Here is a 12,246-nt window from a genome sequence, read left to right as displayed (position 1 = left end):
AATTCTATTGACCATTCTCTGGCAAATGTCATTGTCTTAGTAAAGGACACATCTCCCTAAGTAGATTACAGAAATAAATATTTGAGGAGGGCATTTGTATGAATTATTTATTTTTCTTCAGTTCCTATATCCTATAAGGAGGGATGTGATAACTTTAATTGGAACAATAACCACAGTTTAGTGGTAATTTCTATTCCCTTAAAAAGGACACATCTTTGCATGGTGAGTACAGGGAGATTGTCTCAGGAACAATCCTCTAAGGATCTACCATAATCACATTAATAAACTCCATTTTTAGCTATGTAATATAAATTGGGTATTGTCATTAATTATTTGATTGAATCTTTATAATATTCTGAGATTTTTAAAAATGACATTAGTATTATTCTAGACAAAATCCTCAAAGAGGTAGATCTCTACTAACAATTAGTCCCATAATTCTAAGCCTATATGCTACCAGTTTAGCATGATCCCTCAGAGAACAATAATTTCTGTGTAGTGGTATTATATTATTCCTAAAACCCTATGCTAACCACTGCAAAATTATAAAATGACCAAAACACAGTCATTGTGCTCACCTAGCTCTAAACCTAAGAAAAACTACGTAAGTATAAAAATGACTTCAATAATATTTGGAGTGAATGTGAGTCAGTATCAAAGATCTGTGTGTGTTTTATAAGCAAAAAGGATCTATGTAAAGGAAAATAAATTGTTGTTCTGTTATTATTTAAGTGAGGGAGAAATAACATCCCATATACATTTGAGGGGACAATAAAATTTCCTGGTGGGAGGATAATTAGTAAATTAATTTGTTAAATTGTCTGTGTTTGGAGGCTAAAAGAATTATAGATATTTTTTTAGTAAGAGTGATTTGATAGGTCTTGCATTCTAGTCAAAAGAAGGAATGACCAAAAGACAGAAGGCAGGAAAGCATAGTGTTTGTTTTGAGAAAGGAAGTAAGCTACTTTAGCTCAAGTTTAGAGTTATAGAAGAAAACACAGAGAAAGAAAGGATGGATCCTGAAGTAATGGAGAACTATTAAGTAGCAAGAAAAGGTGTTTATGCCCTTTGCTAGGAGCTTAAATTATGAATATGGGTGAGCAGTGAAGTAACAAGACTGGAACTCAGCATAATGAAGATATTCTGGCGACGCAATAATGGAGTGAGAAGTGTAGTAGGTTGAATGGTGTCTCACAAAAAAATCATGTCTATTCAGTTGTGTTTGGATGTAAGGTTCTGTAAATATCTGTGAAATCTATTTGGTCCAGTGTATCATTTAAAGCTCTTGTTTCTTTGGAGATGTTGTGCTTAGAATATCTGTCAATTGTAGAAAGTGCTACATTCAAGTCACCAAGTATAAGTGTATTATTATCTAAGTATGTCTTAACTTTGGTTACTAATTGATTGATATACTTGGCAGCTCCCACATTTGGGGCATAAATATTGATGATTGCTAGGTCCTCTTGTTGGATAGATCCTTTAAGTATGATATAGTGTCCCTCTTCATCTCTTACTATAGTTTGTTCCGCATCACTGGCCATCAGAAAAATACAAATCAAAACCACAATGAGATACCACTTCACACCAGTGAGAATAGGGAAAATTAACAAGTCAGGAAACAACAAATGTTGGAGAGGATGTGGAGAAAGGGGAACCCTCTTGCACTGTTGGTGGGAATGTGAACTGGTGCAGCCACTCTGGAAAACTGTGTGGAGGTTCCTCAAAGAGTTAAAAATAGACCTGCCCTACGACCCAGCAATTGCACTGCTGGGGATTTACCCCTAAGATACAGATGCAGTGAAATGCCGGGACACCTGCACCCCGATGTTTATAGCAGCAATGTCCACAATAGCCAAACTGTGGAAGGAGCCTCGTGTCCATCGAAAGATGAATGGATAAAGAAGTTGTGGTCTATGTATACAATGGAATATTCCTCAGACATTAGAAACGACAAATACCCACCATTTGCTTTGACGTGGATGGAACTGGAGGGTATTATACTGAGTGAAATAAGTCAACGGAGAAGGACAAACATTATATGGTCTCATTCATTTGGGGAATATAAAAAATAGTGAAAGGGAATAAAGGGGAAAGGAGAGAAAATGAGTGGGAACTATCAGAGAAGGAGACAGAACATGAGAGACTCCTAACTCTGGGAAAAGAACAAGGGGTGTGGAAAGGGAGGTGGGTGGGGAGGTGGGGGTGACTGGGTGATGGGCACTGAGGGGGGACTTGATGGGATGAGCACTGGGTGTTATGCTATATGTTGGCAAATTGAACTCCAGTAAAATAAAATAAAATAATAAAATAAAAATAAAATAAATTGTATTTGGGAGATGAAAAAAAAATCATGTCTACCCAGAACCTCAGAATGTGAATGCAGATGATGTTGTTAGTTAAGGATCTCAAGATGAAATCATCTTGGATTTACGGTAGGCCCTAAATGCTCTTACCAGAGTCCTTATAGAAGAGGAGAAGACAGAGGACACAAATACAGTGATATGAAGATGGAAGCAGATTGTTATAATGTATCTATAAGCCAGAGAATGTGAAAGATTGCCTACAACCACCAGACATGGGAGAAGGGCATGGGATGGTTCTTCCCTTAGAGTCTCCAGAAGGAACCAACCCTGCTGACACTTTGATTTCAAGCTTCTGTCCTCCTTAACTAATGGAGAATAAATTCTGTTTTAAGCCACCCAATTTACAGTGATTTGTTATGTCAGCCTCAGAAAATCAATATAAGAGACAATAGTAGACAACCAAATGAGGCATAATAAAGGTCTGAACTAGAGAGGGAGGAAGTAGAAATAGAAAGGAGCATGTGGACATAGGATTTACCATAAAGGCTATGTGTCAGAGATTCTCACTTGTACATCCCCTCCAAGGCTTATACTGAATAATGCATGGAAATTGGAAATTCTTTACTTAAGTAAATCCCACACACCATATAAATTACTAAGTGTACAAAGCTTAGACTAGCCCCTATCTATATGACATTGCAAGTAAACAATTTAAGTCAGTTGCAACGTAAGAGAGAATCCTATGTTTTTAGTTTGGCCATCACAGAGGGTAGTGATATTATTTATCAGAAACAATAAATTCAGGTGAGGAGCTTTTTCGCAAGTAAGTAAAAATCAGGTTTTCTAACAACTTGTAAACTACCAACCCCTCATGATCCAGTCCACTGCTGGATTTAGCCTGTAGTCTGTAGTTTGCTGACTCCTGGTACAAAGAAACAACTCTAATGGAATGTGCTAAATGGTATAATAAGAGAGTGTGTATGGTACAAAATGGTCACAAAGCAGGGGAAGCAGTTTACTGCCACTGTGTATTGGAAAAGCCTTTCTGACTCCTATTGTGAATTAGGCTTATTTGGTCTTTTCCAAAAAAAAAAAAAAAAAAAAAAAAGTAATCAACCTATGGTTTAGACAAGCTCTCCTACAAAGTGGTTCCACTGTTCTTTCATCTTTGTATCTACAGAGTTAAATACAGAGCACATCAAATAGTAGATGCTAATTCATCTTGAAAAATGGAGAACCCGAGTCTTGGGTACTGATAGGCTATTCAAATAGATATAAAGTAGGTATTAAAGTAGGTATTAAAAATATGGATCTTGGGGCACCTGGGTAGCTCAGTTGGTTAGGCATCTGATTCTTGATTTCAGCTCAGGTTATGATTTCAGGGTTGTGAGATTGAGTCCATGTTGAGCTCAGACTCTGTGCGCTCAACATGGAGTCTGCTTGAGATTTTTTCTCTCACTCTCTCAGACTTTCCCCCACCCTTGCACTAAATAAATAAATGAATCTTGAATTCAGGAAACATTGGGACTGGCAACATGCATTTAGGTAACCAACACAGTGTAATTGCTGAAACTCTGTAATTGACTGAGAGCTCTGAGGGGGAGGCTATTACAAGACAAAAGACACAAGGATGAAAACTGATAAATACAAGTACCATATTGGGTATTGTCGGGCACTTTGGATATACTAACTGTAGAACCAAAGAGATACTTTAAATAAATATATTCCATAAATTGGTGAAATGGAACTTTATTGTAACTCTTGACTTTCTCTGGCTTTTTTCTTGTTTGGCCCAGTCACTTATGGGAAATGTCAAGTGATTCTGAAGACCACCTGGAGTTGCTTTAACTTCAATCCCCTGAGAAGCCTCAAAAGGTCAAGTATCATCTCCTACTGCTTCTCAGATGCCTTTACATCATACCGAGTTCCTAGTTAATCTTCCCAGTCCTGTAAAATTCACATGTGCCAGTGCTCTAGATAGAAATGACACACATTCTTTCAATTTTGGAAACTGAGCTTTTTCTCATAGACTCAAGGGGATAATCCCACATTTTAAAGATAGATTTTAAAATATTGAAAGCTATAAAGATTAGAGTAGCTCTTCAAAAATTCCCTAAAAAGCACATTATGCAGTAATAATGTACACTGTCTTAAAAAATATATGCTTTAAATTTCAAAGATAAAGTCAAGAATAATTTTAAGTGAATTTATAGATACATATTAATCATGATACTAGAGTTATCTTAAAATACGTGCACAGATATGAATGTATACGTATAGAAACCAAAATGTACACATATAAACAGAAGTACCATTACTTGTGGGTTCATTACTGATAATAGCTCACCAAAAGTAATAAACACTTTGAGATCTTACTGCATGCCAGAGATGAACTAAGTCATTGCAAATATTAGCTTCTTTATCCTTCCAGCAACTCTGAGGTAGATCATATTTTTTTACATTTTGCAATTACTTTATATAACCAACACAAATAAAATCCCAAAGGCTTCTCAAAATAAACCAAAAGCTTACTGTTCAATTTAAGTCAAGAAATTGTTTATTTAGCACCTTCTATCTGCTAATCAGTATGCCACATGCTTAAACACAATGCTTTACTTCTGCATAAGAAAAGATATATTCATGCAGTCATGGATATCAAAGGAGCTGTTTGGCCTCAAGGTAAATACCAGTTTCATGCTAGAAGACAGAAACCAAACTATAAAAAATAATCCAAAAGGGAGATTTTTCAGGTTTAAAAAAAAAAAATAGCCAGTTACCAATGGAGCATTGTTAATTGATTTATTCTTCTCCTTTTCTGACTTGCTTTCACTTAGAACTTGGATCTTTTTTTTTTTTTTTTTTTTTTTATTTCAAAAAATCCTCCATTCACTTCAAACTGGAATGGAGAGACATGGAACTGTTCAAACTTCTTCCTTGCTATTTCCCAAGACCTGCTCTTAAACTCATGTTTAATTAAACTAAATTAATTAATGATTTATATATTGAGAGAGAGAGTACACATGGGCATGCAAGTGGGAGGGCAGGGCAGATGGAGAGGGAGAGGGAGAGAGAGAATCTCAAGCTGACTCCCTGCTGAGTGCAGAGCTGAATGCAGAGCCCCACACAGGACTCAACTGCAGAACCTTGAGATCATGATTTAAGCTGAAATCAAGAGTCTGACATCTAACCAACTGAGCCATCCAGGTACCCCAAAATTCTTATTTAATTTTAAAAGCCTGGCTAATTTCTTTGAGAGAAAGAGAGAGAAAGGGAGAAGAAATAATGGGGGTGCAAGGCCCCAGGTCCTGGTGGATGCCAATGTGTCCTATGCCTGTGGGAAATTGGACTGCTCACCTTCCCAGGGCCGCTCTTACCTGGTTCCTCCATCTGACCTGGGCTAAGGTGGAGAGGAAGGGTGCCACGGCCAGAGTCTCTGAAGGCCTAATCCTGGGCTGCTGGTTTTCAGAGTCATACTGTATCCTTTTGGGGTCTTCAACATGAGGACCACATGGGCTACCTAGAGGTAAAGCCCACAGAAAGTATACCCACTCCCACCCCCAAATGCATCTGGGAGATTCTCACTCTCACATTGGTCCACAATCAGCCTTCAGCCCTTGTTTCTGGCTCCAGCAGCTTCTGCTCCAAGAAATTGAAAAAGTCCTTTCAGCTGTGCTAGATATACAACACTAAGTGTAACTGTTCAATATTTCTGTTCAGGTGCCTTTTTACATCTGTGACCTGGATGGCTTTGCTTTTTGTTTATTTCAACTTCAGTCAAATGATTCAGTTCCTTAAGAATGTGCCTATAAAGGGGTCTGGGCCCTATGGATAATTCCCTAAAATATTCTATCCCTATTTCATGCAAGTGCCAAGTCCAGTGTTAGAGTCATAGTTCAAAGCAGACAAAACTGTGATATGATAATCATGTTGAAGATACAGTAAAAATGTTAAATTCTCTTCTAAATTGGATATAATTTTTGGGGTGCCTGGGTGGCTCAGTCAGTTGTGCATCTGCCTTCAGCTTAGGTCATGATCTCAGGGTCCTGAGATTGAGCCCCACATCGGGCTCCCTGCTCAGTGGGGAGCCTGTTTCTCCCTCTTCTTCTGCCCCTCCCCCCATCATGCTCATACTTGCATGTGCTCTCCCTCTCTCTCTGTCTCTTAAATAAATAAATAAAATTTTAAAAGATTAAAAAAAAACTAAGTTGGATATAATTTTTAATGAAAGTAATCACAAATTGAGAGACTTAGGTTCTCAGATACATACTTTAATATGTAACTGCGTGGCCTACCATGAAGGTTTGCCAGACTTAAGGAATGCAGTATGTAAAGAAAAGTCTATCTGGTCAAGTAGACTGTGCAAGACAGTGCACATAGATAGCATACCAGCATGTCATCTTCATGAAATCGCCTCCATGAATAATGATAGTGACTTTGATGATTTGAAAGGAGAGCTGGATAAATATGTCCCCAAATACCTTGTTGGAAATGTTAAAGTAGTAAGAAATACAAAGTGTGAGGGATTGATTCGAGGAAGAATGATTGGAGCAACCCATGCTATAGTAAAAGTTCTGGTCTTGTTAGATAGCTACTGTGAAATGAATGTGCTATAATTGCAACCCTTGCTTGCTGTCATCTAGGAGTACTGGCAGACCATGGCTTGCCCACCAACTGATATTATCAGTGCAGATATTTTTGTCTACAGCTTGTTGTCCTGTCTGGTACAGGGAGGATTCAGCTGGGGCTCCACTTCAGATGGGATGTGATTCCTCTTTCTGAGCTCCAAGGACCAGATGGAAATAATGTACCAGTAAAGTCTCCCACTATGACTGGAGGATTGTTTGCCATGAATAGACACTATTTCAAATATTGGGCAGTATGACAGGAGCATGTAAATATGGGGATGAGAAGAGTAAGAAATATCACTTAGGATCTGAATGTGTGGTGGTAAGCTCCTCATTGTTCCTTGCTCTACAGTAGCACATGTTTTCTAAAAAATGCAACCATATGCATCTTCTAAAGGTTAGGACACTAGGATATATAACTCTTTGAGGCTGGCACATGCTTGGTTGAATGAATATAAGGAGCATTATTTTTCCGTAAGACCCGATATGAAGACCAATTGGTATTGGTATTGTGGAAATACCAATGAGTTTATTGAAATGAAGAAGAAATTGGGTTATAAATCAATTAAATGGTATCCAGATAATAATTATTCAGAAGTGCAGATATCTACATAAGAACAATGTGGAAGGAGGCACAATTAAGAAGAAAAAACAGTTAAAAAACTATTACATAGGGCAGCCCCGGTGGCTCAGCAGTTTAGCGCCAATTTCAACACAGGGTGTGATCCTGGAGACCTGAGATCAAGTCCCACATCAGGCTCCCTGCATGGAGCCTGCTTCTCTCTCTGCCTCTCTCTCTCTCTCTCTCTGTGTGTGTGTCTGTGTGTGTGTCTCTAATAAATAAATAAAATCTTTAAAAAAAAAAAAGAAAGAAAATAAACTATTTACATAGCCCAGAGGAAAACCACAAGAGACCTGAGGAAGGTTTGAACTAAGGCAGGGTTTGATTGATTATCTTACATATTACATATTGGATTTTTTTGTTAGGAAAGTAGTATATAAATGCATTAAAAATAAATAAATAACAGATTCTAGTTTCATCCATTGCTTCATACTCATTAGTGCTTTATTTATCATGTGTAAAAAAGTTTAGCAAACCCTAAATTTATTTATTCAAAGATAAATAAGACTGACCTTATTTCCCCCAAAGAGCATATAGTATACCATAGGAAACAAACAAATGTTAATGCTGCTATTCATTCATTCATTCATTAGAAGTCAAGGTGAAGGAGAGAAGTTAAAGGATGACTCCGAAAGGATGGGAAGAAATATGGACTTCACCAAAGCAGACAGGAGGGTTGGGAGCACAGCTGGCAAGGAAGATAAATTAAAAGAATGAAAAACAAAACACAAATTCTGTGACACATTAAAAATGTTTTTATGAAGAAATAAATATCCCTTCCCTTAGAAGATTATTCTAATTTACAGCTATGGAAGCTATCAAAGCTGAAGATAAAGGTTTCCATATTATCTCAATGTGATATGAAGACATTTTACCACAAGACAGAATGAAATAAAATTATGTACTTTGAGTTTGTGATGTAATGAGGGACTGATTTAGACTTCATTGTGTATGACCTTGCATAAATCACTTCACTTTTGGTTCCCAATTTGTTCTTCAATAAAATTAGGAAATAAAGTGAATTTTCAGCAAAACTAATATGTGTTCTGAGTGAATTCCATCTTTTTCTTGGTGCCAATCTCCCTGTCTCCACCAAACTTTGAGAATATTCATGTAACAAACAACAAGATAATTGGCAAGGTCAATACACATTTTTTTTTTTTTTTAATGCCCATTTGCTATGGAGTCACTCACTGATGGGATCATGTTACACTGGAAAAAGATCATCCCTAAACAACCCCAAAGGGGTTCTTCCTCTAAGCTGGCAGAGCCATCTTATTTCCATTTCACCTATAACTGGGTGACATCTGTGTTGTTGGAAATCCAAGGGACAGCCCCATGAAAGTCTCCATCGGTCATTGCATTGGAATCTGCTCTGCATTCCCATGACAATGTCTACCATGTTTGGTGTTCTTAATAAGAGTTGCGGTCAGTTTCTAATATGTGGAACAGCAGTAAGTGCTGAAGATGCAATACTCTGCCTTACACAGAATAGGTGCTGATATATATTTTTTTAAATTTAAATTCATTTGTTTATACTAAATGTTAAGGATTATTTTAGCAGTGCCTAGCATGTGAATCTGTGTTAAAGAATGCTAAAGATCCTCTGGTTGTTGCTCACACAATTTCTGATTTGAACAACAAACACTCTAAGATTGAATAAGAACTTTCGTAAACATGAAAAAGAAAAATGACAGCGGGTTTTTAGCATCTTTTGATCAAACTAAAAAAAAAAAGTAAAGCAGCATGGGTCACTGACTATAAATGCGTGTTAAATTAACATGACTCTCATCTTCTAATTAGGTAATACTGCAGTAGTGTAAGTCCTGGTTACCGATTCAGAAGAATGCATTTTAGGGCATGGTGGTAGATTATAATAGAAAAAGATGGGCCAAATCAAATTTGAAAATAAGGAAAGTGAAATCGAATATAGGTGAACTTTTTTGAATGAGACGGATGAACATCTCTGAATGAAATATTCAAGACTGTAGCAAACTGCTTCCCGAGGGAAACAAGAAAATTCAATTTCATGAGAAAATTAAAATGAGAATCAAAAGTCTCTACAAGACACACACATGTACACACCCAAATACATACTAATATTTGTGTTTAGCAAAAACAAGTAGATTACTAGCTAAGCTGATAGATCTTTTACATCTGTATGTCTTTTTCTTCATTTTCATAAATCACTTTAATTTTATAATCATTGTCCCAATCATTATTTCTGAACTAAGTTTGCATTTTTCTCTTTTAAAATCATCTGCCTTATTTCCTTATCTCCTCCAAACCTAAAGTAAGTGTAGATGTTGTATATTTTTGAATAATTTATCATGTTGAGGAGCTGCACAAGTATAAGTAGCAGATTTAAAACCATAATTGACAGAGAGGGCACTCTGCAATGACAGGCTCTAGAGTCCAGAATTTTAAAGAGTTCTATTCAATTCTAAAAACCTTGTTTCCCTTCATTTCCAATTAAATAGAATTATTTAAATAAATCTACTCATCTTTGTTTTGAATATTGGCATTAATTATATGGTGAGACAGCCACATACCTAATTTTTCTGTCATCCTCTAACATTCTTTTATGATATGATATCTGTGTTTGATATTAAAGGGACCGAGGTATTGAAAATGAGGAAATAACTTGTCCAAGTTTATACAACTAGCAAACAATGGAGTCAAGATGGAAAATTTTGACTCTAAAGCCTGCCTCTCAACCATTACTCCAAAAACTTGTAGTCAATTCTTAAATGCTTCAACCATGCAATGTAAACTTTAGATAAATACGTAGCTTTCTCCAAAATGGTACTAGACTTTCACAGAAGATGCCTATAGGTCTCAGAAAATTATGGTAGTTGTCAGTTAATTTCAGGGTGATACTTTATGACAAGAAAGATAGCAGAGAAAAAAATTAAAATTGACATACCCCATATACTTATGGCCAATGAAGAACAGTCTTTTACTCTTCATGAAGACTATCTACTTGACCAAACTTGAGTCAAGCAGCTTTGAGTTTTCTTCTTGATAAGGCCTCAGTCTCAGCCCCATCCTTGCCAGGCCTGCATAGCCCAGTTCCAGCAAGAATTCTACTAAGTCAGTTTAGAAAGAAGCCTCCACTCTTGAATACCTGATCATTCTCAATATCTGATCAAGTTCCTCGTGTCTACCATCTCCGCCCTACACAAAGCCCCCACCAACCTATATCTGTTCACTCTGGCCTGTCCTCAGCAAGAATCCTGCTAGGTCAGATTAGCAAGAATGCCCCTAACTTTTGATGCCTCTTCTCAGTAGTTTTCCATCCACCAACCACCTCCCCCCACAAACATCCACCCACCTACAAATCATCTCTTGCCTTTAAATTCAGAATTGAGCCCAGTTCTATACTGAGGTCTCTTTCCCTTATTATAACAGTCCCTGAATCAAGTCTGTTTTTACTGCTTTAACTACTTTCAGGCTCTGTTTTTTTTTTTTTTTTTTTTTTTTTTTTTTTACTTTGATACCATACACATGCCAGACAGAGAAGCATGAGGAAGGAAAGGAATGAGTTTTGAAGATATCGGCAATTTTTAAAAACCCACACTTTTTCTGCCTGTATTTAAAGGACTCTTTGCAAAGAAGTTTTTTAGAATATGATCATTTGGTTCAAATACTAGCATAGAAGCTGTGTTTATTTGCTTTGGCAATATTTCTAAACTCAAGGGAGGAATGTGAGAGTTAACTTCTTCAAAATATCAACTTTGCCAGGCGGTGATGGACTACATCTTTTAATCTAGAAGTGGGCGCTTTCCTACTGAAAAATTAGAGAATCAACCTGAAGCATGCTTTGCAGCTATTCCTTCCCACCAGTACTCCGGTACTTTGATTAAGATTTACTGTGGCTAAAATAATGCCCTTATCGTCTTGTTTACTAGCTGTTTCTGAGTAGGAAATATCTTTGGAGAAGAAGAAAAAAAAAAACAGTTTGATCCACAATCCCTTCTCCACGGGGTAAACCAGTTATCAGTGATAGCATTCTTATGGAGTGAGATCGTATTGTTCGAAACTGCATTTCATGAAGCAGTCATAAAGGACTCTGAAATATTATCAAGTGAGCACTTTGAATACTGGAATAACAAAAGCAGAGTTTATTTTTCATTTAATAAAAGTCTTTTTGCTTTCTCTTGTGTACTAAAGAAATCATTTACATCAACTGCAGTAAGACAATCACAACAAAACACCACTTAACAGCAGGTACCGGATGGACAAATTTCCACCATCAAAGTTAGCCCTTTTGTAAAGGAAAATGTATATAACTTGTAACTTTATAGTTTTTGGATTCTTGTAATGTATGACTCAATTATAAGTTTTGCAGGTCAAGAAAAGCCCCTTCCCTTCACTCCTACTAAAATGCTCTTAAAATAAGTCTCTGTGTTTTTCCAATGACATGATTATGAAATGTATTCCACTGCCCCAGGTCCCACAACAGAAGATTTCCCATTATTTTCTACAAGATCCAATAGAGCATTCTTGATTTCAATCAGGTCAGACACCCTGTCACAATCCAATCCTGACACATCAATGACAAGGCATATCAGAGCAGTCAAAAGTTTACAACATGTAATAAAAACCGAACTAAAGTCAAGCATGCTATCCTCTTGTAGGCCCAGGGAGACTCTAGGCAACTAGTGATTTGTAGGCTCCATTACATCCCAAATGT

General features: G+C 36.9%; 1 pseudogene; it reads left to right on the top strand.

Annotated features, from left to right (window-relative positions):
• Nucleotides 1–4,951: 4,951 nt before the first annotated feature.
• Nucleotides 4,952–7,543, top strand: LOC129516431 (polypeptide N-acetylgalactosaminyltransferase 11-like; annotated as a pseudogene).
• Nucleotides 7,544–12,246: the final 4,703 nt, after the last annotated feature.

This window comes from Nyctereutes procyonoides, unplaced genomic scaffold (genome assembly GCF_905146905.1).
Source record: "Nyctereutes procyonoides isolate TBG_1078 unplaced genomic scaffold, NYPRO_anot_genome, whole genome shotgun sequence".
Lineage (NCBI taxonomy): Eukaryota > Metazoa > Chordata > Mammalia > Carnivora > Canidae > Nyctereutes > Nyctereutes procyonoides.
Note: the sequence above shows the minus strand (reverse complement) of the source record. Positions and strands in the feature narration are given on the sequence as shown.